The sequence below is a fragment of the Perissodus microlepis genome, chromosome 14 (genome assembly GCF_051167445.1).
Source record: "Perissodus microlepis isolate ML-2025 ecotype Zambia chromosome 14, ASM5116744v1, whole genome shotgun sequence".
Lineage (NCBI taxonomy): Eukaryota > Metazoa > Chordata > Actinopteri > Cichliformes > Cichlidae > Perissodus > Perissodus microlepis.
In genome coordinates this window covers 20,143,804-20,169,548 of record NC_140474.1, presented here as the reverse complement: position 1 = coordinate 20,169,548, position 25,745 = coordinate 20,143,804, and the positions used below count along the sequence as shown (strand labels likewise).

At 39.0% G+C, this 25,745-nt stretch overlaps 1 protein-coding gene across 2 annotated transcripts in view; it reads right to left on the bottom strand.

Moving 5' to 3' along the window:
- Positions 1-25,592, bottom strand: part of LOC146373862 (leucine-rich repeat and fibronectin type III domain-containing protein 1-like protein) — a 177,051-nt gene extending 151,459 nt beyond the window's left edge. Inside the window, exon 1 of one of the 2 annotated variants that reach the window (XM_084952011.1) lies at positions 24,208-25,592. The gene's annotated coding sequence lies outside the window, so the exon portion shown is untranslated. Of the gene's footprint in view, positions 1-23,911; positions 24,081-24,207 lie in introns of those variants that run through there. The other variant, XM_084952012.1, reaches the window with a different exon arrangement.
- Between the last annotated feature and the right edge of the window lie 153 nt (positions 25,593-25,745).

The following is a 25,745-nucleotide window of genomic DNA, read 5'->3' as shown; positions in this document are numbered from 1 at the left end:
TCTCATCAGGCCCCTGGCACTGCCACACTGAAGCTATGTGTGCATGTGTGCGTGTGTTTGTAGGGGCAGTGAGTCTGATTGGGATTCTGGTCGCTGGCTGGGGAAAAGCTGAGTCACCATGGCGACCTGGAGCCAAGGAGAAGAGAAAATGGGAGAGGAAGAGGAAGACGATACGGTGGGATAAGATGAAGGAAATTGGGAGGGGGCAGAACAAAATAAAGGCAAAATAGGAAAAAGAGTGCACTGGGTAAAGACATGGCAGCTTCTCTGTATTTAGCTTATCGTGTTTTTTTTTTAAATTATTATTATTATTTGGCTGTTCAGTGAACAAGTCTTGTTAAAAAAGAGAAAACACATAATCGGGACAAACATGGTTTTCTCACCTTCTCCTTGTTTGTTACTGTGCATTTGTCACATTAATCGATTTTTTGCCTCCTGGACAAAAAAACAAGACATTTTATCCTTTTTGAAGGTGTTCTTCTGAAACAAATTTCAATGTAAAATTGACCCTGTGTTAACCTACACAGAAATGTGTTCAATAATATGTTCAACATACTGGCCTTCATGGGAAAAGAGTTTAACCCAAGGCCAATCTGACTTGATTGGGTACACCTGTTACACTGCCTGTTAACACAAAGCTCTAATTATATACTGTATATTTTAAAAAGTCAGCATGGCAGAAACTCAATCCATTTAGGCATGAATACATGGTCAAGCTGAAGTTCACACTGAGCATAAGAATGGGGAAGAAAGATGATTTAACTGTCTCTGAACCTGGTATGGTTGTCAGTGCTAGACAGCCTGGTTTGAGTATTTCAGAAACTACTGATCCACTGGGAAGTTCCCACACAAGCATCTCTAGAGAATAGTCAGAAAAAGAGAAAATATCCAGCAAGCAGTAATTCTCTGGGCGAAAATGCCTTGTTGATGTCACAGGTCAGAGGAAAATGACCAGAGTGCTTTGAGCTGATAGGAAGACAACAGCAACTCAAATCGACACTTATTCCAACTAAGGAAGACGAGAATCTCTTTAGAGCAGATCGAATCTTGAAGGAGATAAGCTACAGCAGCAGAGGACTGCACAAAGTGCCACTCCTGTCAGCTAAGAACAGGAAACTGAGACTCACAAAAACTTAAAAGAAGAGAGAAAAATGTGTGGTATTATGAGACTTGATTTCTGCTGGGGTATAATAAAGGGAAGAACAAAATTTGGCATTAACATGACAGCATGGATCCATCCCGCTATCCTGGTTCAAGAGCATTGTTGCTGACCATGTCCATCCCTTTATGACTACAGTGTACTTCTGATAGCTGTTTCCAACCAGCTAGCACTCAAATAATATAAAACTGGTTTCTTGGACATGACAGTGAGTTCACTGTACTCAAATGGCCTCCACAGCCACCATTAATCTAACAGGGAATGGGAGATTAGAGTCAGAGTCATGGATGTGCAGCCGATAAATCTCCAGCAAATGTTTGATGCTATCACATCAGTGTAGTTACTTGCCCCTTGTTGAATTTATGTTCATTCATGAAGAATTAAGGCAGTTTTGAATGCACAAGGTGACCCAACCAGGTACTAACAGGAGGTGCCTAACAGAGTGTCTGGTGAGTGTATATTTGCCTTACCAGACCATGACCTTGGAGTTGTAGAGTCTTTTGTGATTCAGCAACAAACAAATTCAGAAAAAGTCACAACGCTAATCATGTCACCACATTTATTAGGCGGGGTGGAACTCATCACCTCAGCACTCAAGAAAATAGAGGAAGCCCATCTAGCACATGATTGATGCAAAAATGCTCTATTTAACCCAATCTGTGATCTTTGCCCAGTAGATTTGGTCCCTACACTTAATGAAATGCTAACTGAAGGCAATAAAAATAATAATAATGAAAGAGAAAATAATAAAAAAAGAATGATGATGATTACACCTGAGACATATGTTTGATTCATACCACTAGCACTTCTGCCTCTTTCTTTGATTGCAGACAGCATGTTTTTTTTTATATACATTATACTAACTTCGTGGCAGAAGGACTTACCTGTGCAATCCATTCCAGTTAACTATAAAATTGAATTTGTGCCATGGTGTCAAGGGCTTATTACATTATAGCACCCAGGTCTTTCTGTTACTTTGATTGTACTTTCATCTTTGTGGTAAACAGAATGATATTCTTTAGGGGGAGTTTGACAAACCTCTAAACGGTGAAGAAATCCAAAATGACTTTGAACAACACTAAAAAATATAATGCAAGATTTAAGTCTTGGAAACAACTAGGGGTTGAGAAACACTCAAGTATCATGAAGCTAAAATTAATAACAGTAGCTATTATCATTTCACAGCAGAACACAGAAACACTAGAGGCTAACTTTCTGAATTGTGCTTTAGATGGATTACTATATATCTAGAACCTATTATGAAGACGCCATAGTATATAAAATGCAGAAAGCAATCGTAAAATGACATAACCAAAGATCTAAATTCCCTCAGTAGATTGTCCACTATGAGGTTTGCTTCCTCATGTCAGCCTGGCTCATATGACAGTGTAATAGCACTCCCATCCCTGTGGGATCCCCACAACTCCTGGGATTCAGTGGGATGCCTGCCTCTCAATGGCCCAAAGCCATGCTGCTACCAGTAGAACAAAAACATAGTGTTACAGAGGAGTTATTCTGTTGCTCTCCTTTACATTGCATTTATCTGGCTAGAATTGCTACTTTCGTGTGCAGGCTGAAGTACTATATGTCTACAACTGCTGGATGGATTGCTGTGAAATTGTACAGACAGCTCTGCTCCCTAGAGAATCAACAGGCAATCCGCTGACTTTTCTTGTAATGCAATGCTTTTAGATTTAATACATACACGAAGGTTGTTCTCATGCTGCACCACCCGGTAAACTATAACATGACCTGGATGGATTAGGACAAGAATGTGATTCCTAAACAGCGTAATGAAATGTCCACATATGTGTATTTCTGTTTTTGAGTCAAATGTCTCAAACTGTCATGGTCCGGGACCTGGACTCATGGTGTTTTTTAGTTTGTGGACTTTTAAATTCCTCTTTAGTATTTGATGTTCCACTTGGTTCTTAAGTTAGCTTGTTCTTGATTGACACTGTCCTAGGACTCTTCAGTCTTAGTTCTTTGTTTAGGTAAAGATTAATTTCAGTTAGTACTCTGCTTTAGGCTATTTGTCTCTAGTTTTAGTTTTCTTAGTCTTTCCCTTCTTTGTCAAGTTCATATGTTTAGTTGTCTCTATGTTACTTCCACTTTTATTTTGAGTCTTGTGCTTGCCCTTGTGCTTTGTATTTCATTTCACATCCTGTCTTGTTCTTATTGATTGGCTCCATCTCATCTTGTTTTCTTCAGTTCTGTCTTGTCCTTCTCATTATCTTCAGTGTATTTAAAGCTTCAGTTTACTTTAGTTCCTTGTTGTGTTGTACTGTTTGACTGCGTGTGTGTTTCCCCGTTTTGATCGATGGACTTTGTCTCTCTGTCGCATGTTGGCATTTCAAATCTGTGTTTGGGTCCACATTCCACAATATTTGACACTAATACCTTTGGTGGGGCTTATATTTTTGCATTTATCACTATTATTAGGTCACTGTTTAATTTATACAGCATTTAATAATTAATATCAGTTCCACTGGCTTCAACTATACTTTAGGGCTAATTGCTATAAAGCAGTAAACTGAGGTAAAAGACAGTGAACACTGCAAAAAATGTATCTTGCTAATCACTAGGTTGTTAACACTGATCTAGAATATAATATTACACTGATATTAGCATTTAGCTGAATACACCATTGTGGCCAATTACAACTTTGGGGAGCTTTTAACCTCAGGAAATCATAAACTCTCCATATTACAGAAAGACAACAGACTGGCATGGGGTGTGCTCTATATAGGATGGAAAATATTCTATTACAAAGTCTGTAGCATAAAAGTAATATACTATGCAGAACTTATTTGTAATACTGTGATCTCACAGTCACAGATATCTGACTGATATCATATCAAAGAAAGCTACCATGAACTTGAAAGGTGATTCTTCTTCTCCTGCCTGACAGACATTTAAGACTCTTAAGCAGACAAGGAGACAGACACTCTGGACAAGGGAAAAACTTTACACCACCGCAGACATTGACATGCCAGTCACTGGCTATAATTGATTTTCTTTTAAGGTGTAAAAAAGGTTGCAAACCCCAGTATTGATGTAGCCTCTATCTTAACAAGAAGAGCAAGTGTGCAAATGTGAAAGCGTTCAAGAGAAAAATAGAAAGAGATGAACTAAAAAACTGAGTGAAGATAAGGGACTGAGTGAAAGCGTTTGGCAGATATAATTTGTAAATGCATACAGCAAACAGCAGATAAGTGAGCAGTTTAGACTGTTTCAGAAGAATAATGGCAGTTGATAGGGATCAATTGGTAAATTACATACAGCACTGATTGCCAATCTATAAAGCTGCTGCTCTTGCACAGCTATTGCAAACACTGCTCGTTAGACACTGCAGCTGCTGTCTCAGCTAGTATAACTATTTTTATAAAAATGCCAAATTTGATCATATATGACAAATTGAGCTTGTCTCAATACATGCTCAATGATCCAGGTGAGAATATCCTGGAAAGTTGACTCAGAGAAAACAAGTTCATTTGTTTCCAGATGAACTGAGTCAACTTTCTGGGAGAGTAAGCTTGCATTTATCTTTATACAGACAGCTTTATTTTAGCTTGTCTATAACAGTTAATATGTTTCTGAAAAGACTGCCATTGTTCAAATTCTCAGTGCAGGTAAAACATAATACTTTTCTACATGTTTGAGTTTGTTGAATCGGAATGCTTTTAAATCAAGGTTTTGATTGCAGACAGAAACAGTTATTCTTTAGTGTCAGCTGAGGCAAAACTTGTGTTTGCTGTCTCCACCTTCTCAGCGCTGCCAATTGAATGTGTATGAGACAAGCTACAGCGTAACTATTAATGCGACAAAAGTGCAACTAGTTAATGATATGATCTGTAGAGTTCTTCTAAAAAGCAGATTATATGCCCCATTAAAATCTTCCACAACATAAGAATGTCAGATCAGTTCTTGGGAGACTATCCTCTCACTAAAACAACCCCAAGCAGTCGTTAACCTACATTTTCAAAACATAACCTGTTACATAAACTGATATGGATAGGGCAGCACGATGGCGAGGTGGTTAGCACTGTTGCCTCACAGCAAGGTTCTCAGTTTGACTCCACCATCTGTGAGGAGTTTACATGTTCTTCCCGTGTTTGAGTGGGTTTTCTCCCGGTACTCCGGTTTCCTCCCACAGTCCAAAGACATGCAGTTAGTAGGGTTAGGTTAATTGGTGATTCTAAATTGCCTGTAAGTGTGAATGGTTGTCTGTCTCTCTGTGTTGGCCCTGCGACAGACTGGCGATCTGTCCAGGATGTACCCCGCCTCTCTCTGTGTGACAGCTGGGATACGCTCCAGCCCCCCTGTGACCCTGATAAGGATAAGAGGAAGTGAATGAATGGAACCAGTAGATTCTTTTTAAAATCAGGAAACTTCCACAAATCTGCTCTGTGAATGTGTATATACATGTCTGCTGTTGTCAAATCTTTAAATGCACCTTTATAATCTAAAAAATAGATTTTTTTTAAACTTAATATTATTAATTGTATATATATATATGATGATTTCCTAACATCTGCGACGTGTCATTTACTGCTAATTGTGCCGAGATTCACAAATGAAGAAAGCGTCTCTTATTTTTGTGCTCGATATTGAAATGAAGTGACTGTGCCCATGTTTAGAAAACTGCACAACCTTTGTAAAAATAACCCATAAAACTGACCACACACCTATCAGAACTATTAAGGGATTGTACTCAGGTGCTATTTTGCCCTTTTTAGTATATCTTTTAGTATATCTTGCAGTTTGTGTCTAAACTTAAGCAAATAAACAGTGAATGAAACTGAAACTTTAATATGGGCATGAGTGACAGATATGCCTCTGTGTCCCACACCTACCACCTCCCTCCTCAGGCTGGGACTTAAATTTATACACTGCTCTTTCTTACCAAATAAGCCTGTTTGGTGGACTTGATAGTATTTCAAGTTTACACAAAGTGTACATACACAGCTCTGGTTAACAGCAAAAGGCTCTGTTATTGTATTTCTGGAGAAGCATCAAAAATGATTTGTCCCGAAAGAAGAAAATGAAGTGTGTATAAATGACTACAAAATATATTGATCCTTGGTATCTTTCATAGAAAGGGCAACACCTGAGGGGTAAACTGTAGCTAAAATGAGAGCTTATTGCTTTGATTAACAAAACTAAATCACACAGTAAAATAATATTTTAGATTTTCTACAGGCGGTGATGTTTTTTTAAACAAGTGTCAACATGAACATTGAAAGCAAAATGCCTGTTTAAAAAAAAGTAATTAGCTAAATTATGAAGAACGCTCTTTTTCTAAACTATGGGAAATTCAACAAAGCATCGTCTTAAAAGTTTGGACCCCAGGTCATTAATAAAATAATCATTATCTACAACTGTCACTATCCCTGTAAGATTATAAACTGTCTAATTAATAATGCATACGATGATAACAGTAGGGATTAAAAAGAATTTGTTCTCTGCCTTAAGCTACAGCTGTAGACACATCCAGCATCAATGACTTTATCTCTGCACCAAAATACACACATACTGTAACCTTGCCACCTTACTGACAGTGTAATGAAATATCGCTTTATCTGTCTACCATGATTAAATAATCATCACCCGGTGCTGACAATAAAGCACTCACCTTGCCTCAATCACACATCAGGTCTTCCCGAGTCTCCTCCAAAGTAAAGAGGAAGAAAAAGAATTATAGAACAGAGACGGGTGAGGAGAAGAAAGAAAGAGAGTTTGGTTTCAAGCGATTGTTGTGGTATCCCAAATTGAACCACAGGATATTCAAGAGAGTGTAGAAAAAATAAGAAAGGACCCATGATGATTTTGTCTTAAAATGCTTAATATCCACCATCCCACATCACTGTGATATAAAGCAGGTGTTTATTATGCAGTCTAGGCCAAATGAAACACTCACGGGAATGAAAAACCACAGTACAATTATGGAGATTAACATAGTGAACAGTCGGTAAATTTTTTTTTAAATAATCACACCAGAGAATAAAAATTTGAAAACATGCTGTTTTACTGATAATGAAAAAGAAAGATCACCGGTTGCTGCATTGTATCTAGTATCGCTAAACTCCTTTGAGTCTGTGTGTGCATGTGTGTTTGGGAAGATGGGTGGGGGATTATCATTGCAAAATGCAGTCTGCTGTAGTGGGAGCTAGCACACAGGTGGATACAAAGGTTAGGACTCTAGCAGGCAGGCACGTGCAGAGGGGGGGGGGGGGGGGGGGGGGGCGAGAGGGCCTTGAGCACCCGCCCCTTTCCTGATGGGTGCCCAAAGTGCCCTTTTGTTGAGGTAATTTTTTTTTCTATTTTTTTTTTTTAAAATGTGTGTGTGCGTGCGGAGTCCTGTCTGTGCCCCTCAACAATAATATTTAACTATTAATCACAGTTTTGCTAAATAAAAGGATCTGGTTTGCATCAGTCACATGATGACCATTAACCAATGATCGCCCTTGACGGCAGAGCGCGCTGGTTACGAGCCGGGAACGAGCTCACAAAGAGCACCCGGAGCTGTAGGAGAAACACAAATTAACTCAGAGACAGACTGATGCGACAAAACCAGTAAGTAGGTGTACAGCGTACACTGTAGTCTATAGCACACAGGAGTATTAGCTTGTTACGTACACGTTGGTAAGTTGTCTTGTGGCAACTGACGAAACAAATGAGCGTGCTGTGTGTGTAACAGCGCTACAAACATTACCTGTCCTTTTATTAACTGCACAAGTAGTGCTGGTCATAGCTGTTAGCTAACTGGGTAAGGCTGTCATGGGTCTGTAGCTCTTAGTGAACATATTTAGTTTTAAAGTAAGTTACAGGGCTTTTCCTGCCTTTCAGGAGGGCTTATATTTCACTAAAAACTTTCTAATATGCATGTCCACATAATTATGGATTATTATAATTATGATATTTAAACACACGCTGTATTTTATATTTTATATATATTATATTAGATTTATATTTTAAATAACAGAAAATGTTGATTTTACAGCATTAAAATTATTGTATCTCTACAGTTTAAAAATGTAATAAACTTTCTCCCTGCACAGAGTGGATAGTGAAACAAATGGAATCATCATAAATACATTATTTCATATTTATTACTTTTTTTCCCTCACTGCTTTATTATTGTAGCTCTAATAATAAATAATAAGGGAAGGATTCTGGATCAGCACCATGATGGAAACTTGAGGCCATAGTATATACAGTATTCTGAAGTGTTCTGAAGAAGGTCTAAAATGTCACTGTGTGTGCGTGCATGTGTGTGTTTTATGTGTATAGATTCTTTAAATTATTACTCATGATATAACATTGTCCAGACATGCCTGGTAAGGATATGAGGAGGACACAGTAACAAAAGGAGCTGTGTGAGGCTACTAAAGGCAGTGGATCTCTCAGCAGCTGGATTACAAAGAGCACAGGTAACATTAACACATGTACCAGTTGGAGAGGTATTCCAGTATAAAAATAATAATAAGCACAACTGGAATGTTTTGCTTCTATAACATTTTTCTGTCATCATTTTATTATAGATTAAGTGCAGGAGTTGTTAAGTGTGGATAATTAAATAATAGTTTATTGCAATAGCAAATTGTGCCTTGTTCTCAGATGGACAGCAAGTGGAGAGTGATAGATGAGATGAGGAGATGAAGGAGGAAGACGACAAGGCCACCTCACAACAGTGATGTAGTATGATGCAATCCCATATTAGATTCTTGATGAATGTGTGTTGTTGTTATTCAGCCTGGTTCAATGTGCCCCTTTTTAACTTTGAGCACCCGCCCCTTTAAACGTCTCTGCACGGCCCTGCTAGCAGGTGTGTTTGTCAGTCTGCACTTGATGCAAACTGGACGACAATATTCACATATGATGTCAGAGCGATTTGCTACAATACAATCATAAAAAATTAGATGGTGGCGATAGTTCAGATTAAAACGGAGACAGAGTTCAAAGACAGGTTTGATCTACTGATTACTGAGTATTCATGTAATAAGGTAGTAATTATTAAACCATACCCAGTGTCTTAGCCAATGTGTTCCCATGATAATATGACCTCGGATTCAACCTCTAAATACATATTAAAAAAAATTAAACATGAAAGTGTAACAGCTTTAAAAAAAAAAAAAAACAAGTAGAAGATATAAAAATGTATCTTCTTTATAAAGAAAATCACAGTGAAAGGCAAAAAAACATGTTTGCTTCAACTTTTCAGCTGTCGGAGCACTGTATGTCTCCATTTTTGTTGTGGATCGACACCTCATTTAACTGCAAGCGCAAGTTCCCCACTTTCACTGGGTGTAAAAAAAATAAAGAGTGAGAGAATAAAAGATCCAAACCTTGGTTCAGAGTGACAATAAGCTCCTGTGATCATTTAAAACCCTGGGGACTGAAATCAGAGAAAAGTCACTATAAAGAAGATTTCATACACACAGTTTCTGTGATCTTGAGCAGTGCAGTTTATGTCCATGGATCTTATTCCTCAAAGCTCCAAGACAGTTCAGTCTATGTGGACTTTCAACTTTTCTGTTTAGTTAACAATGCATGTCTTCAACTACAACGCTGCACTATTTTAATTAATTTATTTTTTTTATATAAATAATCACAGAAATCTTTAAAACCAGTCTAAGAGAAAGAGAATTCACTCTGGAGGTCACGCTTTCATCTTAAGTGTTTTTTAAACCACTTGACAGGAAAAGCATGTTCACTATACATCTGAGCTTTTATTTAATTAATCAGTCTTAGACTAAGCTGGTCGGCTATAATCCTCAAGATTTTGTTTATTAAAAAACAGTTGGGTTTTTTTTAGTACAATTTGTTCACATTTTATCAGCAATGGATTTCAGTGGATTTGCATTCCAAGTACCCCACAATGCTGTAGTTCTTTTTTTAAATTGCTGACTTAAAGGCATTTATACCAATAATGCATCCACTGGACATGTCATACACACATTATGCATTGTGCATGCCATGTATTTGTCTTCTTTTATCAAATGTGGCTCATTTAAGGTTAAAGGTTAAATTTGAGAAAAGATCATGGTTTTGTCTTTAAGAGCACAGTTTTCTTGTTTGCAAGGATGACTATTTCATGTTTTGCAACCTTATCAGTTACTGAAGTCTCTCTAAAGTCAAAGGAATAAAAAAGAAACATTTTAATACTGTACAAAAACAAACAAAGAACAAAAAAACTGACATTAATGTAATCGGATGCTCTTGGGTAAAATTCCACTCAGGATAAACCCACACATTTTACCTCATTTATTTACCTTACATTACCTTGTTCAGTGAGTTGCTAAGTTCTAATTAGCAATACGCATTTGTTCATGAGCTGATCCATTTAACATATACTATGTGGTAGGAATGTGGTTTCTAAAGAGGACATGAGGGACAGCTATTAGGTGGGCATGTGCATTTTAAATCAACACACCAACACTGCCTCTTCTTACTGAGATGAAGATGCACCTTATGTTGAAATCTTAGTTCCTGCACCATGGCCCTTTAAAATACTCTAATATTACTGTCCTCCAGATGCTGTCCTCTATCCTGAATCATTTCAGGATAAACTGAATGACTGAATGACCTTTCATGCCCCCCCAAAATACTGATAAACATTCTGTCATTTTCTCCTCTAGTATTTTTTACTTTTCCTAGACTGCCCTCGAATATCACTAAAACTTATTCACCGTGATTTTGACTTCCCAGATTATCCGCTTCACGATTCATTGTGGTGACTCTTTAAATAAATAACATGAACTGAAGATACCGAGCCTAAAGTAAAGAAGAAACTCCAGAGAGCACAGTGCACACAGCATGGGGAAAGAAAATCAGTTACAACAGAACTGACATAACATTTAATAGTAATATTATAAGTGATTTAAATAATAAATTGCATATTGTTTCTTACCATTAAGTCTCAGTATTGCTGTAATCCTCACAATAGAGTGGGCTGGCAAGTGTACAAGCCAATACCAATACCAGATAAGACTGATGAATCTGGAGTATGAATAATCCAGATTTATCACAGTATTATCATGGGAAAGAATAGAGACAACACCCTATAACTTTATTGTAACAGCTGCCAGCTCAATGAGTTGGCTGCAAAGCAGAACAGCTGGGACAAGGACATCTACAGCTGTCACACACTCAACTCACACACACAGACTCACACAGTTTCAAACCTGTAAAGCCTTGCACCATTAAACCGAAGCTATAAATGTCCCGTGAGCACCGATGATACTCACCCTGAACTAGAACACTAATGTTGGGAAATCTGCATAAATCAGACCAATCAGGGTTTGTTTTTGTTTTTTTGGTTTTTTTGGAAAATGCCATTCGTAAAGGCCAACATCTTGGCTTAACAATCCTTCCATTTTGCTTTTGTTGAGTAATTTGTACTTCACTACAAAGTGATTTATGGAGTACATAGCACAACAGCAGCAAATAGCTCCCAGATGAAGATAGCTTGATCTAACCGAGGGCAAGCAGAGGGGAAGGGCTTGTCCAGGTGTTTGGCCACATGCTGGTCTAGTGAACCAGCTGGTTATTATAGGCATTATCCATCAGAACTGAACCGTCATCCATCAGAACCAAGGCTCCTGTCACAACCAAAACCTAACATTATTTCCCTGTACAAATACCTATGGAGTCAGCGATACACTGAGGTGATACCTCTTTGTTGAATCATCATGAAAGGAGCTCTTTGTCACATTTATTTACATTTTTTAGCTGGAATTTGAAGAGAAAGTCTACTGAGCCATTTAACAGGCAGTGATGAATTTTTAAAAATGCAAATAAACCAAAAGAACCCTATAATATGTTACACAATAATGTTAACTCAACAATAGGTATTTATTATCATAGATATTTAGTATTTTTAGGGTACATTTGTGGTACATTTTGTGTTTGGCTTCTTCTAGCTTCCATCAGTGGTTCCCCACCTCATGATGCAGTGTCAGCTGTTTACCACATTAGCTCCTGCTTGTGCTCTCGCACACAGGCACCAGCACAAGCCACTGTCAATCAAACCAACATTCAGCGTGCAGCAGGAGCTTCACAGGCACCTTTAAAGTGGAGAAAAAGGTGGGGATGGTAAGCCTGAACCGAATGTAGAATAAGAGGTTAACCATATGTGTGTATATAAGTTGTGTTTTGCTGCATGTCTACATGTAAACACATGGAAATATTTTCGTGTTAACCTGCACCTGCAGACAGTTTATGTCATGTACACATACATATTCAAAAGAAATCTAATGCACATTCTGCTCTTGTATAAATTAAAAATCTCTTAGATGCTGAGAGCAAAAAGACTTTGCACATATATTTTAAAAAGCAAATGTAGGATGGCTTTATAGTGCAAGTGGTGGCAGGAAGGGCAGTACAGTACTATAATAGTTAACACTGTCATCTCACAGCAAGAGGGTCATAGGTTCAAACCCACCAGCTGGCTGGATCCCCTCTCTATGTATCGTCTGCATGTTAACCTTGTGGCTGTTTTTTCTGGCTACTACAGCTTCCTCCCACAGTCCACAGTAGGGTCAGATTAACGCTAGAATTTCAAACTGAATGCCAATACACAAAATAATACCGTGTCAACTACTATTTACATGTTCAGCTGCTAGTGAGCAGGTTAGGTTTTTAAAAGGACCGTAGGAGTGAACAGTTGTCTCTCTGTGTTGCTCCGGCAAACTAAGGTGTACCTCTCCTGACCTAGCACATTGTGCTCCCACTCCATGAACTGGATAAGCAGTTAAGGAAAACTGATGGATGGAAGAGGTCTCGGTAACATATTTGGGGTCCCTCCCCATTTGCCTGCTAACGGTTGGTTCTGGCTTCTTGGTTTAGGAGCCAGTAAGCAGAGAACAGAAGGACTATTACCTTAAAAAATGGCATACAGCAATGTAATTTGGACCTCACTAGTTATCCAGTTTGATCACTGACCTCTCTTTTGTTCTTTAGCAGTTTTGTTTTGTAGCCTTTGTTGGTGTCATTATCCTGTTTGTTTGTTTATTTATTTATTTAGATTCATAATAATCTTATTTACTTTTTCTCATGTGCGATGCCCCGACCTTTGCCCAGTCCATAACACTATACATAAATGAAATGTCTCATTACCAGCTTCACGCATTATCTGATGCTTTACTGATCTAAAGAATTTCCGCAGTGTTCTTTTCAATCTATTTATAATGTTCACATACGAACAAACTGAGCACTTACAAAGTACTCTGCCTTTCAGAGGGAGCTAAAAATGCAATTTCTGATTAGCACTGCCAAGCTTTCCAGAAAGCAACAGTGAGATAATTCCCACAGTGTGTCATGAGGGAATTGTAACTAGCTAAGCATACAATACAGTGACTGCACAGTCAATACTGCGAATGTGAAGTCAGAGAGCAACAGTGTTGAACAGACATTCAAAATGCAGTGCAAGGACATTTTGATCAGACTAAGAGTCAGATTATAAAGTGGTCCAGATTAAAGCTATGCTTCCAGCACCGCTAAACAATTATTATTTTATTTAAGTTTCTTAGTTCATTAACATACTTTGCACAAGCTAGAACTATTGCTGAGCTTTATAAGCTTCCTGTCCTTAAGAGTGCCATTATCTACAGGAGATTGCCCTCTAAAGTCTCTAATTATTCCTCGAACTATCTTGCAGAGTATCGGATTCATGGTGCGCCAAGTGAACCATTTCAACCCAGCAGGGTCTGTCCTTCTAGCTTGCGTTAATAAACACCCACTCTGTGAACTGCTGAGTGGGCTCAACATCAAGGCTGAGGGGTAAAACTTTTGTTTTTAGCTGCTGCTTCAAAAACCCATGACCAGGTGTTTCTCCTGAGTTCAGGTGTAGCTAAAATGACTTCAGAATGGCAAACTGTTGTTTACCACAGATAATGCAACAACAACAACAAGCCCACATCACATCCTATGGTAAATATTCACTGTCATTAAGATCACCATGCGAAGGTTTATGTATTTAAACAACAGCTCATGATGTTTTCTTTTGCACCTACATATTTGTGCAATTTCAGTGTTTTAACAATCATAATCAGGGGACTGTCTGTCAGATAACACGTAAAAGCATTTGACCGCCTAGTTTTTTTATTTTTATTTTAGCCTATTTTAGATGCTTTCGAAATCTAAAACAGGCTTCAGAAAGTATGAACTTTAGACAGACACACAAAGATACTCCAGCACTTCAAAACGTGTAAGAATAATTATACCTTGTGTAGTGATAACCCTTCAAACTTGGAGGTTAATGAAATTCTCTCAGCCTCTCATCCTTCCAACAAGAATTGATTAGCAAGGTCAATTTTATATTTATTTTTTGTTTATTTTTCACAGTACATGCCAAGTCTTAGTAACGTGACTCCAACTGCTGGTGTTACAATGTAATATGAACAATTTATACAGCAAACTATATAACTGCAATAAAAAACGCACAAACAGAACAAAAACAAAAGAAAACAAAAACATCAGTAACACATTAGCTCATCTGGCTCATGATACATCACAGGCTATTATAATGTGTGGAGTACAGAAAGAAAGTGATAAGTTTTCTTGGCTGTATTGCACAAACTAATGTGAATTAAAATCCACTGAGAAGTCAAATCGGTTTGTAAACAGTCATCTCCGGGAAAAAACAGTCTTGTTTCACTAAAATCTGACAAATTCTCTATGGGAAGCAGCAATTTTTGTAAAAATGGAAAAGTGCCCGTAATATAACAACCAATATGACCTTGACTGTGAACACAATTTGGGTGAAGACCCTTTAGGTGATCATCGTGTGCAAGCTGCACAAATATTTGACCAATAGTCTTGGAGGACTAGCAATTCTTGTCAGTTGTGAAAGGACGGACACTTCGCCTTTACATAACCTCATCAATCCTAAAAAAGAAAAATAACTGTGGGAACCCATTAAATAAAGCTATCTTACAGGCTATATTTTCAACCCCAGCCAATCAAACATCTCTTTCAAACTGCATCAGGTTTCCTGTTTTTACCTTCTGTGCGCTGCACTGTTTCATGTTCATTTACTATGAAAAACCGCCTGCAGCACTGAGTATAGAGAAGTGAATGTAAGCAACAACTGATAAACAGCAACAAAGTGATAGATCATTCTGTCACAGTAATTTGAAACTCCAGCTGCAGATCTCTACATTATCACTTCAACGCTTGCCCATAAACAAACACATACTATACCACAACCGTGCCCCTGCTGTCACCAAAAGTAAAGAAAGTTGATCACAGCGGAAGAGAAATATATAGCGGAAGAAAGACAAATTACAAAAAAAAAAATGGATGTACGCAAGTGACAGGTAGATGAAGGAAAACCAAGTGGTGAAAAATGCGTGAGTGAGAGGAAAACAGTGAGCGGAGTGAGAAGTGGATAGAGATAGAGTGGGGCATCCATCCATCATGCAGTGCTGCTTCTGTCAGACACAAGTAATAGATGTAGAGATATAGAGGAGAGAGCTGACACTCCTCTTCAATCTATCTCCCCTCACTATCTGGGTTAGCTTGTCAGGTCTGCACTGTCACCCTGACCAGGACGTACAGTTACATGTGAACACATGCCAACAGACAGAAAGACCCACATTTATACAGAGAACATCTGTTTTAAAGAAAAATTAAGTGAGTTGGGGAAACATTTTTTCTAAATCAATTATCCATTTTCAGCTCCTAAATAATTCACATAACAGTATGCAACTTAATATTATTAAAGTTTGAATACAAAAAAAACTGGTAATCTAGTTTATGTAATGTAAAAAGCAAATCAATGCGGTAAGCATTATGTCATTACTGTATTTTGTTCATCTGTCAATACGTCAACAAAATTCAACTTTTAGTTCAAATGCTTCTTTAAATGATTTTTATTTATTATTTAGTATTCAAACGACTCCAGTGCAGTTTGCATGCTATTAAATGTTAAACGCATAAAGGATGCACTCACAGTAAAAGCCTTTCATTAAAAACGACTGATCAATACTGTAATTGCAAAGCAACAACAGATGTCTTTAGTAATGGCAAGTGTGTTTAACTGCAGTTTGCAGCTCATTTCAAAATTCTTTTTTATATTTTTTTTTTCATGACTTAATCTGGTGCTCTGTTTAATTTCAGTGAGCTAACCATCTCCACTATAGTCGTGGCCATAAGCAAGATTTGTCCAATGTGATTTTTGCAAACGCCCTGTTATAGACATAATTAATGGAAGCACCAGTGGGACAATGGGAATATACTAATATTTTAATGCAATATGTTGTCTACATATCTAAATATGACCAGATGTATTTTTGTGGCTTCGATAGAGCTGTAAAATCTTAGCTGATTTATTTATTTATGTATTTATTTTTAACAAATCAACTTTTATTTCTCAACTCCAAGCTCCTTTTACAGCAAATTTCTTACCAATACAGGAATACAGATTATGGAATTGTCACTGTTTGGTACTGAGTATCTCCAGATACCCAAACCAAAGGTATTGTATGGGAACTGGAAATAACTGGACCAATCATTCTATAGGCAAAAAGATTGCTGATGCACACCAGTATATAAGAGACAAAGGCAAGGCAAGGTGGGTCAAAGGATGATAAAAATAGATCCCCATATTATTCTTGACAAAAGAGATATTCATAGCTACTACAACCTATTTAGGCCGATGTTCTGTACATTATATTATATGGAGGGTATGGAAGAAGGTTAACATTTTCTACACTGACACAATTGATTTACATGGTCACAATAAATCAGCAAAAATAGCCCATGTAGACAAAGTTAGAAAACTGACTGTGGTTTAGCTGAGCAATATTGTATCCCACTGCCTGCCTGCTCAACACAGCACCATTCTAATACCATGCTGCTTGGCATTCAGCACACAGCTCCCTCTTGCTCTCCCTCTCTTTCTCCTGGCACCATCCCCCCCACCCTCCTTCTCTTCACCTCTCTCTCCTTTCAGCAGCATCTCTCTCCTGTTCCTCCCTGGTGAGGTGGGATGGCGCCACTGAACCAGCATCTGTTGCCATGCGCATGTACAGGCGTGCGAGCACAAAGACACGAGCGCACATGCACAGACTGTGTAGACATTTAAACCCCTGCCGTAGTGGACAGCATGTCACTGTGTTGAATACATCAAAAAGACATAAAACTATAAAACAGCACGATGCCATATCACAGTCTTAACACCTACAGCTTTATTGGAAAATATTCATTATTTTTTTCCATCTCCTCGTCTCTCCCTAAGTTTCTGTCATTCTTCTTCCGTTACTTTTTTTTTACTTTTTTTTATTTCATTCTTGTTTGTCTTCTTTATGCAAACAAAGAATTTGGTCTTAACTTACCTGCCTTGCTGAATAAAGGTCAACTACTGCACATAATCCAGTTGGATTCAACAATGTAAACATTACAAAAACCACTACATGTGTTTTCCTTGCACCCTATAGATGTATACATTGCTTCCCCACAGTGATGAAACAGATTTTCTACGGTCTCTAAAACTCAGTGAGTTTCTCTGTGTGAGTTACATTTATTTTCTGCTGACTTTTTCACACAGAGGCATCAATCAGTTGGTCTTACACTACTCCAGAATTTACACTTCTCTTCAGCTTCATTTTTCAATCTGACATTGACAGAATGAGAAGATTTTATATGATGCCAAAAAATAAATGGGTTTATTGTTCCAAGTTACTGTATTTTGAGCAGGGTTTTGATTGCTTTTCTAGCTAATCATAAATTGATCAATTATGAGCATGAAAAGTCGGACTCACACTAATGGAGCACTATTGTCATTCAGTATTCATCACTGCTGTAATGTATCGTATGATTTTATTAATAGAGACAGTACCTGATTGTGCTGCTGTAAAAATACACAAGACTGAGACAGATTCTTGTCCACGCTTCTGAAAACCTCGATCCACTCCTTCCTCGCCAAATCAAGCTTTCCGTTTTCCAGCTTGGACTCAGCATGGTTCAATAAACTGTAAACATGATCAAGAACCCTCGATTGTCAGCTGGCAGAAGCAGCAGTGTTATGGTTTTTTTTTTTTATAGTCGCATGTCTCCCATCAATCACCCACCTCTGGTGCTCTCAATCTGAAAGAAGGACCCACCTGTTTGATTATCTGAATTATAATCACCTGAATTGTTGTACAGTACACATTTGACTACTGTGGTTAAAAGTAATGGCATAATAGAAGCTTTTACAACCCAAATAAATCAGAGCGATCATGAAGGGACACAAGTCTCTGTCCCTCCACTATGTAGGAAATATTTGCCTCAGAACTGTTTACACACAACATGCAAATCCACTGTCTTTACTAAAGCCATTTCAAAGTCTGTTATTTACATTTTTCAGAAATATGCTTAATGGCTATCTTGCAGAGATATAGATCAGATGAATTTGCTGTAGAGATGAAATTCTCTACAGCAGGAAATTGTGGTGAAAGTTAAGTACAAGTGAAGCAATGTTGCCTAAAAATTGATACATAACTAAATAAGATAACATAAAATAGTTTTGAGAGGGATTTTTTTTTGTTCTAAAATACATTTAATTAATATGTCATACGCATACACAATCACCAAAGAGCTGAACGCTGTTTATGCATCAGACTGTGGAGCCAACCATGCAAGACCCAGTGCATAGCAACAGATTGGATTCAAATGCCATTAAAGAACATGATATATTAGGCGCACAGCACGACAAATATAACATAATATATAACATCATTAATTCAGTGAGCTGTAAAGATGCTGAATTTTCTAGCAAGTGCAAAACCACCACTAAGCACAAAACTGTCCAAGGTGGACTTAAAAGAGAGCGTGGTTCTGTCCAAAATCCTTGTCATGCAGTAATCTCTACAGCCTTTGTGGCATAGAGGACTACATAGTGAGTTATTTGCAAAATTGCATAATTGAAACTCATCAAATGAATCAGCGAAACAAATTAATACTGACAAACATTCTTCTAGTAAAACCAAAAATTAAAAGTTAGTAAATCCAATACTCGTAGTACTACTCACATAGGAGTTGATAAGCATACAGCCACATTACACATAGCAGTTGTAATGTTTCACTTTCTTTACACTTGATTATCTGAGGCCGGCGTAATGGTAAGCAATGTCTTGCCAGTCGCTTGGATAGAGATCAGTTGTAAACTACTTTTCATCACACAGCACTAGAAAAAGCAAAATGACTGTGTACGCCACTACCCAGTGGTAGTACATAGAGTAGGTAGTGATTTTGGACCAAGTCCATGTGTGGCCAAGACTTTTTGTTGGTTCCCTATACACATGAATGGGATTAAAAAATCAGACAGATCACGTAGGCTTTCCAAATGTTCTTAGGCCTAATGGATCCCATTCTCTGATACAAGAGTCGTTTTGTGAAGCTCTTTACTGCTTTACACCTATTTCTTTACCAAATACTTTGTGTAGGAAATACCTCTTTTATGCTAGTGCGAATCGTCTAAAAAAGTGGTAAATTAAAATTTTGTCGTTCACTGTGGAAATCCCCACACAGCTATATGCCTGGTGCTTTGTCAACATGTCTCCTTTTTGCTGTATCGATAGCTGACACCCAAGTAAGACTCAGTTGTGTAATTTTTATTTTTTTTTCAAAATGTAGTACCATTGTAGGGACATCTCAATACCCTATGACATAGGCAGCCATCACGCTTTCCTCTGTCTTTAACTTTAACCAAATTCAATTCAATTCAGGTTTATTTATAGAGCACCAATCCACAAGAACAGTCGCCTTCTGGTGCTTTATACTGAGACCCTATAAAATTCTGTGGTTGGGGCAGCTATGGTATTAGGTTTATATTTACCATTTTTAGCATCTGTATACTGAGGACTGGGGCTGTGATGAAACACATGTTATACTGAAACACTGTAATGACCAATAAAATGATTACTTTTACTTTATGAAATTAAATCCAATGAACCTGTTCTGTCATTTATTTCTCGCTTTCAGCAATGAGTTTGGTCTCCGCTGCACTTAACGAACGAAGGCATTTGCATGTATTCTGATTTTCTGACTCACAAATGGGTAAAGGTGTTTTTTCAAAATACCCAAAACAAAACAGTTAAATTGGTTTTCCACTCGTGAAAACAAAAAGCTTTTCTCACATGAATAAATATATTAATATTCAGAGAAGTGTCATGGATTCTCTGACTTCAGAGTGCAAATTGGTCTGTTTATGGTAAATGGCCTGCATTTGTATAGCGCTTTACTAGTCCCTAAGGACCCCAAAGCACTTTACACAACCAGTCATCCACCCATTCACACACTGGTGATGGCAAGCTACATTGTAGCCACAGCCACCCTGGGGCGCACTGACAGAGGCGAGGCTGCCGGACACTGGCGCCACCGGGCCCTCTGACCACCACCAGTAGGCAACGGGTGAAGTGTCTTGCCCAAGGACACAACGACCGAGACTGTCCGAGCCGGGGCTCGAACCGGCAACCTTCCGATTACAAGGCGAACTCCCAACTCTTGAGCCATGATCATTAAACAGTCCATTTTTTTAAGCAACCAACAACATCATTCATGGACTCAGAGCATCTGCTTTTGGGAAGATAACCTATATTAATAAATATACATTCATCCACATATATCTCCAGTAATTCCAGGACACAATAGTTTATATTTTTAACTGCTTCAGGTGAAAATGTCATATTTTCATAAAACTGCGCTTCTTGCCATTAAGAAATGAAAATAAAACAGATGACTTTCATCCAATTTTAGTTTTTCTTAACCGCCTGAGTGAACTCTCCTGTTTCCATGGCAGTGTGAGAACTGTCAGTTTTTCGATGTATAGTATTCATAAGAGGGATATAAACTTGCATTAATAGTATATCTCAGACTAGAGCTTGCCGCAAATATAAGCTATAACTATGTCCTAAGATGTTGTGTGCTCTCGCTGTGACATGACAGTAATATATAGAACCAGGGAGTAGCTAATGACAGCATATTTTAGCCCTTCAGTGGTGGAAATAATTATTTGATCCCCTGCTGAATTTGTAAGTTTGATAGATTCTAAATAAATGAACATTCTAAGTTTTTTTTATAGTAGTTTAATTTTAATAGAGAAAGACATGTAGCAACCAAAAATCCACAGAAAAAACACCAAATAAGTAAACATAAGTATTTGATCCCCAAGCAAAACATGACTTAGTACTTGGTGGAGAAACTGTTGTTGGCAAGCACAGAATTTAGATGTTTCCTGTAGTTAGTCACCCGTTTTACACATATGACGGGAGGGATTTTGGCTCACTCCTCTTTACAGAAACTCTTGGCTGCTGCTTGGCAACTTGAAGCTTCAGATTTTCTATATGATTGAGATCTAGAGGCTGATTAGGCCACTCCATGACGTGAATGTGCTTTTTCTTTAGCCACTCCTTTATTGCCTTTGCAGTTTGTTTTCAGTGTTCTGGCTGAGGGAAGGAGGTTCCCATCTAAGATTTTGGCCACTCAGCGCAGTGACGTCGTCTTTTATGTTCCACAGAAAAATAGCCCCAAAGCATAATGTTCCCACCTCCATGCATAACTGTTGGAACAGTGTTCTTTGGATCATACTCAGCATTTCCTGTCCTCCAAACACAGTGACTCAAGTTGAAGCCAAAGCCAGCTTGATTTTGGTTTGATCTGACTGCAGTACTTTCTCCCAAATCATTTAGATGTTCACTGGCAAACTTAAGACAAGCCTGTACATGTGCCTTCTCAGCAGGGTGCTCTTGATTACGCTGTGGTGTGTTACCAGTGGTGTTCTCAGTGACTGTGATCCCAACTGTATTCAAATCACAAAAAACCTGTGTAGTTTTGGTCTGGTCCGTCACCTTTCTCATTATCATCCTGATCCCATGAAGCAAGATCTTGCATGGGGCTCTACACCTAGGGGAAGTAATGTTCATTCTATATTTCTTTCATTTCTGAATAATCGCACAGCAGTCGTAACCTTCTCACCAGGCGTCTTGCTGATGGACTTGTAGCCCGTTCCAGTTTTGTGCAGATCTACAATTTTGTCCCTGATGTCCTTTGATGGCTCTTTGGTCTTGCACATGATGGTGGAGAGGTTGGATTTAAAGAAATTTATTCTGTGGACACATGCACTTTATGTATAATGAATTGAGCTCATGACTATGTGCAGTTGACTAACTATGCAAGCCAGAATTCTGGCTAGGTTGTAGGGATTCAAATATTACTTCTCTTAATGGCATGCAGATCAATTTATAGCTTTTATGCAATGTGTTGTTGTTTTTTCTGGAGTTTTAGTTGACATCCTGTCTCTCTCCATTCAAATGAAACTGCCATAAAAACTAGAAACTCTTCATTTCTTTCTAAGTAAGCAAACTTACAAATTCACCAGGGGATCAACTAGGTCCCCTCACTATACACCAGTTTTAACTCCTATTATACAAAAGGATGAATGAAGAGTATGTTTGTGTTAGTTTGTGGAAAAAAGTCAGCTTTCAATTTTCTTGGTTTATACTTGCCATGTTTAAGGCTTAAAAGTTTAATCTCAACAAAATCTTTGTTCTCTACTAGAATTTCACTGCTGCAGTCTAAAGTGGGTCATGATCAGTGGTACAGTATGCTGACAGCAAGTGCTCTTCATGATTCCATTAACTTCCAACTGTGTAATACTGATCATATGCATAAAGAACTTCACTGTGATCTGAAAGGCATTAAAATATCATCATCAATTGAATATTTCAAAATATTCTGCCTAGACAGCAATTTGAGCTACATTCAAACACGCTGCACTAACACGAGCCAGGAAGAATGACACAACGTAGGCAGGAAAGATTGAATTATCAGAACAAAAAAAGGCTTCAGCTAAGCCACAGGTATACACCTTCCAATGAAGACAGGAAAACCAGAAAAGCCCTCCCTGCAAATGTTGTATATTCTTGCATGTGTGTTTACATGTGTTTTAAGGTGGCTTAGAGCCATTGCAAAACCCAATCAAAATGCAAATGAAGCAGTTAGGGATAGGAAGAATTTACCAGGTAAAGAGGAGCTGATGAGCTGACACAGCAACTTAAATTATTGACTTCGTAAATCTATCCTTCCTGCTTTTTTTAAATGGTTTTATATCTTTATATCTTTATATCTCCATGGTGCAGCAATGGCAGTTGCGCAGCAATCCATTGGATAATACCACATAGTGTCTCCAGCATAGATTGACGGAGTGTTCTACCCTTGGCCTCCATATTTTTAGAGCTTTCTTGAGCTCTATCTTTCCTCACTCCTCTTGCACAGCGTCTTGATCCTTCTCCCCACCTGCACCAGTAAGCTAACCCCTCCTCACCTCACCAACTCCCCCCTCATTCTATTTGATTCCATTACTTTCACCCTTCCCCTTATATTCTCTCCACTCACCTTTCCAGCAGAACCCTCTCCCTGGCCATTATGCCCTGCCTTCTCCCCCTCCCCTATCACCCAGCCCATCTCCTCTTCCTGCTCCTTCTCTGTATTCCACCTCAGCACCCTCTCTTCTGCCCTCTTCCCCTATCAGATCCCTTTAAGCCCCTCCTGTCTCACTTCTCTCCCTGTTTGTTCTCGTCTCCACAACGGTTCGGTTATTCAGTTCTGCCTTTCTTTCACAACCAAGTCACCCTTTCCCTCTTTAAACTCCCAGACTTCTCTTTTTACCCCATGTCCTGCCACGGTCTCTTAACATATCTCCTTATCTGTTTGACACATGTTACTTCACAGTTTACCCCTCAGCAACATCATCCCTTCTCGTCTCACCGTCTCTCTTTTCCTCCTGTGTTTAATCTGGAGAGAGGATATCACCATCTCTGAATCGTAGGGGAGAAAAAAAACCACCAGCGCCATTATCTTCCCATCTGCCATCTCTTCTGTCTCTCTGTCTATGTACTCAACTCGGCTCTTCTAAAATTACAAACCAACCTCTAAAAAGCGATGCGGCATTTAAAAAAAAAAAAAAAGGAGAACATGCAGACAGGGGAAGGTGGTTGAGGGAACGGGGAGAGAAAATGGTGCGATAATCGGACAGAGGGAAAAGTAGATAGACACTATCATACCTGCGCGTCTGCCTCTCCTCCTGTTGTTGAGGCTATGTCTCCTCTGGTTATTTGCTCCCTTTTCAAGCCAGGTGAAGAACTCGAAAGAAAATACTAAATAATCCCCTTTCTGATCGGAATAATTTTCAAGCCCAATAAGAAAATATATCCACTTTTTATGTTGTTGTCTGACACCGCGCAAGGCTAACCGCGCTGCGGGGCTGCTGGAGGGGAGACGGGGCAAGCCAAGCGTTTCAATTTAGTTCCCGTTGAGTTTGCATCAAAAGCCCTTTACGGGTGCAAGGCCGGTCGCAGTCTATAACCTACAGCTATCCACTGTCCGCTAGTGATCCGCTGGGACAGGACTGTAAGAGAGAGGGGGGGAAACGCCGTTAAACCGGCGCACCGCTGCGTTGAGCGCTCATTTGGACTCCATACGAGCTCCCCCCCTGTTTCTGTTTAGACTCCGTTAATCGGTCATTTGAAGGAAAATACACAAACGCTGGAGGTTAGTATCGCTGGGTTCCCGTGTCTAAAGAGTGGAGAAAAAGCGATGTGTAGTAAAGGAAACCACGCTGGATTCATTTGCCGGTCTCCCCTATGGGTGATCTCCGCTTCCCCATTCAGCAGCTGCCTCTGCTGTCCTAAGGTCCAATCTTACTCCTTCGCAGCTCTTCGTGTTTCATCTGTAGACGCCTGAAACAAAAATCCTGTCAGGGTAATGGTGGGTAGGTGTTATCCGTCCCAAGGTCTTCCACAGGTAAAAATAAATAAATAAACAAAATAGGTGCACGAATTTGTAACTCTTCTCTCCACCCCCAAAAAACAGGAACTATAAAATCACATAGCTCAGTGAAACCGCTGCTCCCCTTTTTCCTCTACACAAGTGACTTTGTCTTGACCTCTCTCTGCTCTCGGCGTTGTTGTCTGTGAGGAAAAACACAGGACCACACCGCGGGCAGCCGGAGGATGGTGGACGAGGCGTTATAGGTCAAAGAATAAGGCGAGCTTCAGATGGAAGGAGAAACAATTTCGCAGCGAAAGAAAACCCCACATTTAACGTCCTTTAGCTCATTTTAAAAACCCGCTCTGATCCGCTACGATGAGCAGTCCCTCCTGCAGTTACTTTCACACTGTGCGGCGGTTTTTCCCGGGAGGCGATACGCCCACCAGCCCCGCTCCTGTCTGTCTCCTTCCCTCCGTATCTGTGTCCTGCTCTGTCTACTGACAAGTCGCTGCTCCGGGATTACAAGCTGGTGATAACAGATGGATGCCTTATGACGACGGTGGGTGATGCCATCGCCTGGACCTCAGCCTGCAGTAGCTGAAGTTTAGGGTCTGTCAGGACATACAGTAGACAGCCACACTGTCAATAGGTTCTCAAAGTGTGGAGCAGGGACTTGAAGAGGACCACGTGAATGCAGTTACAGCTGCAAAGCCGGAAAAAGCTTACATTTTATCAGTTGTTATTAAAGGTAGGCTATCTGCTCATGTTCTGGAATGCACTACTGTTGACAATAAAAATCACTGCCAGTAGGTCTTGGTTCAAATCCAGAAGC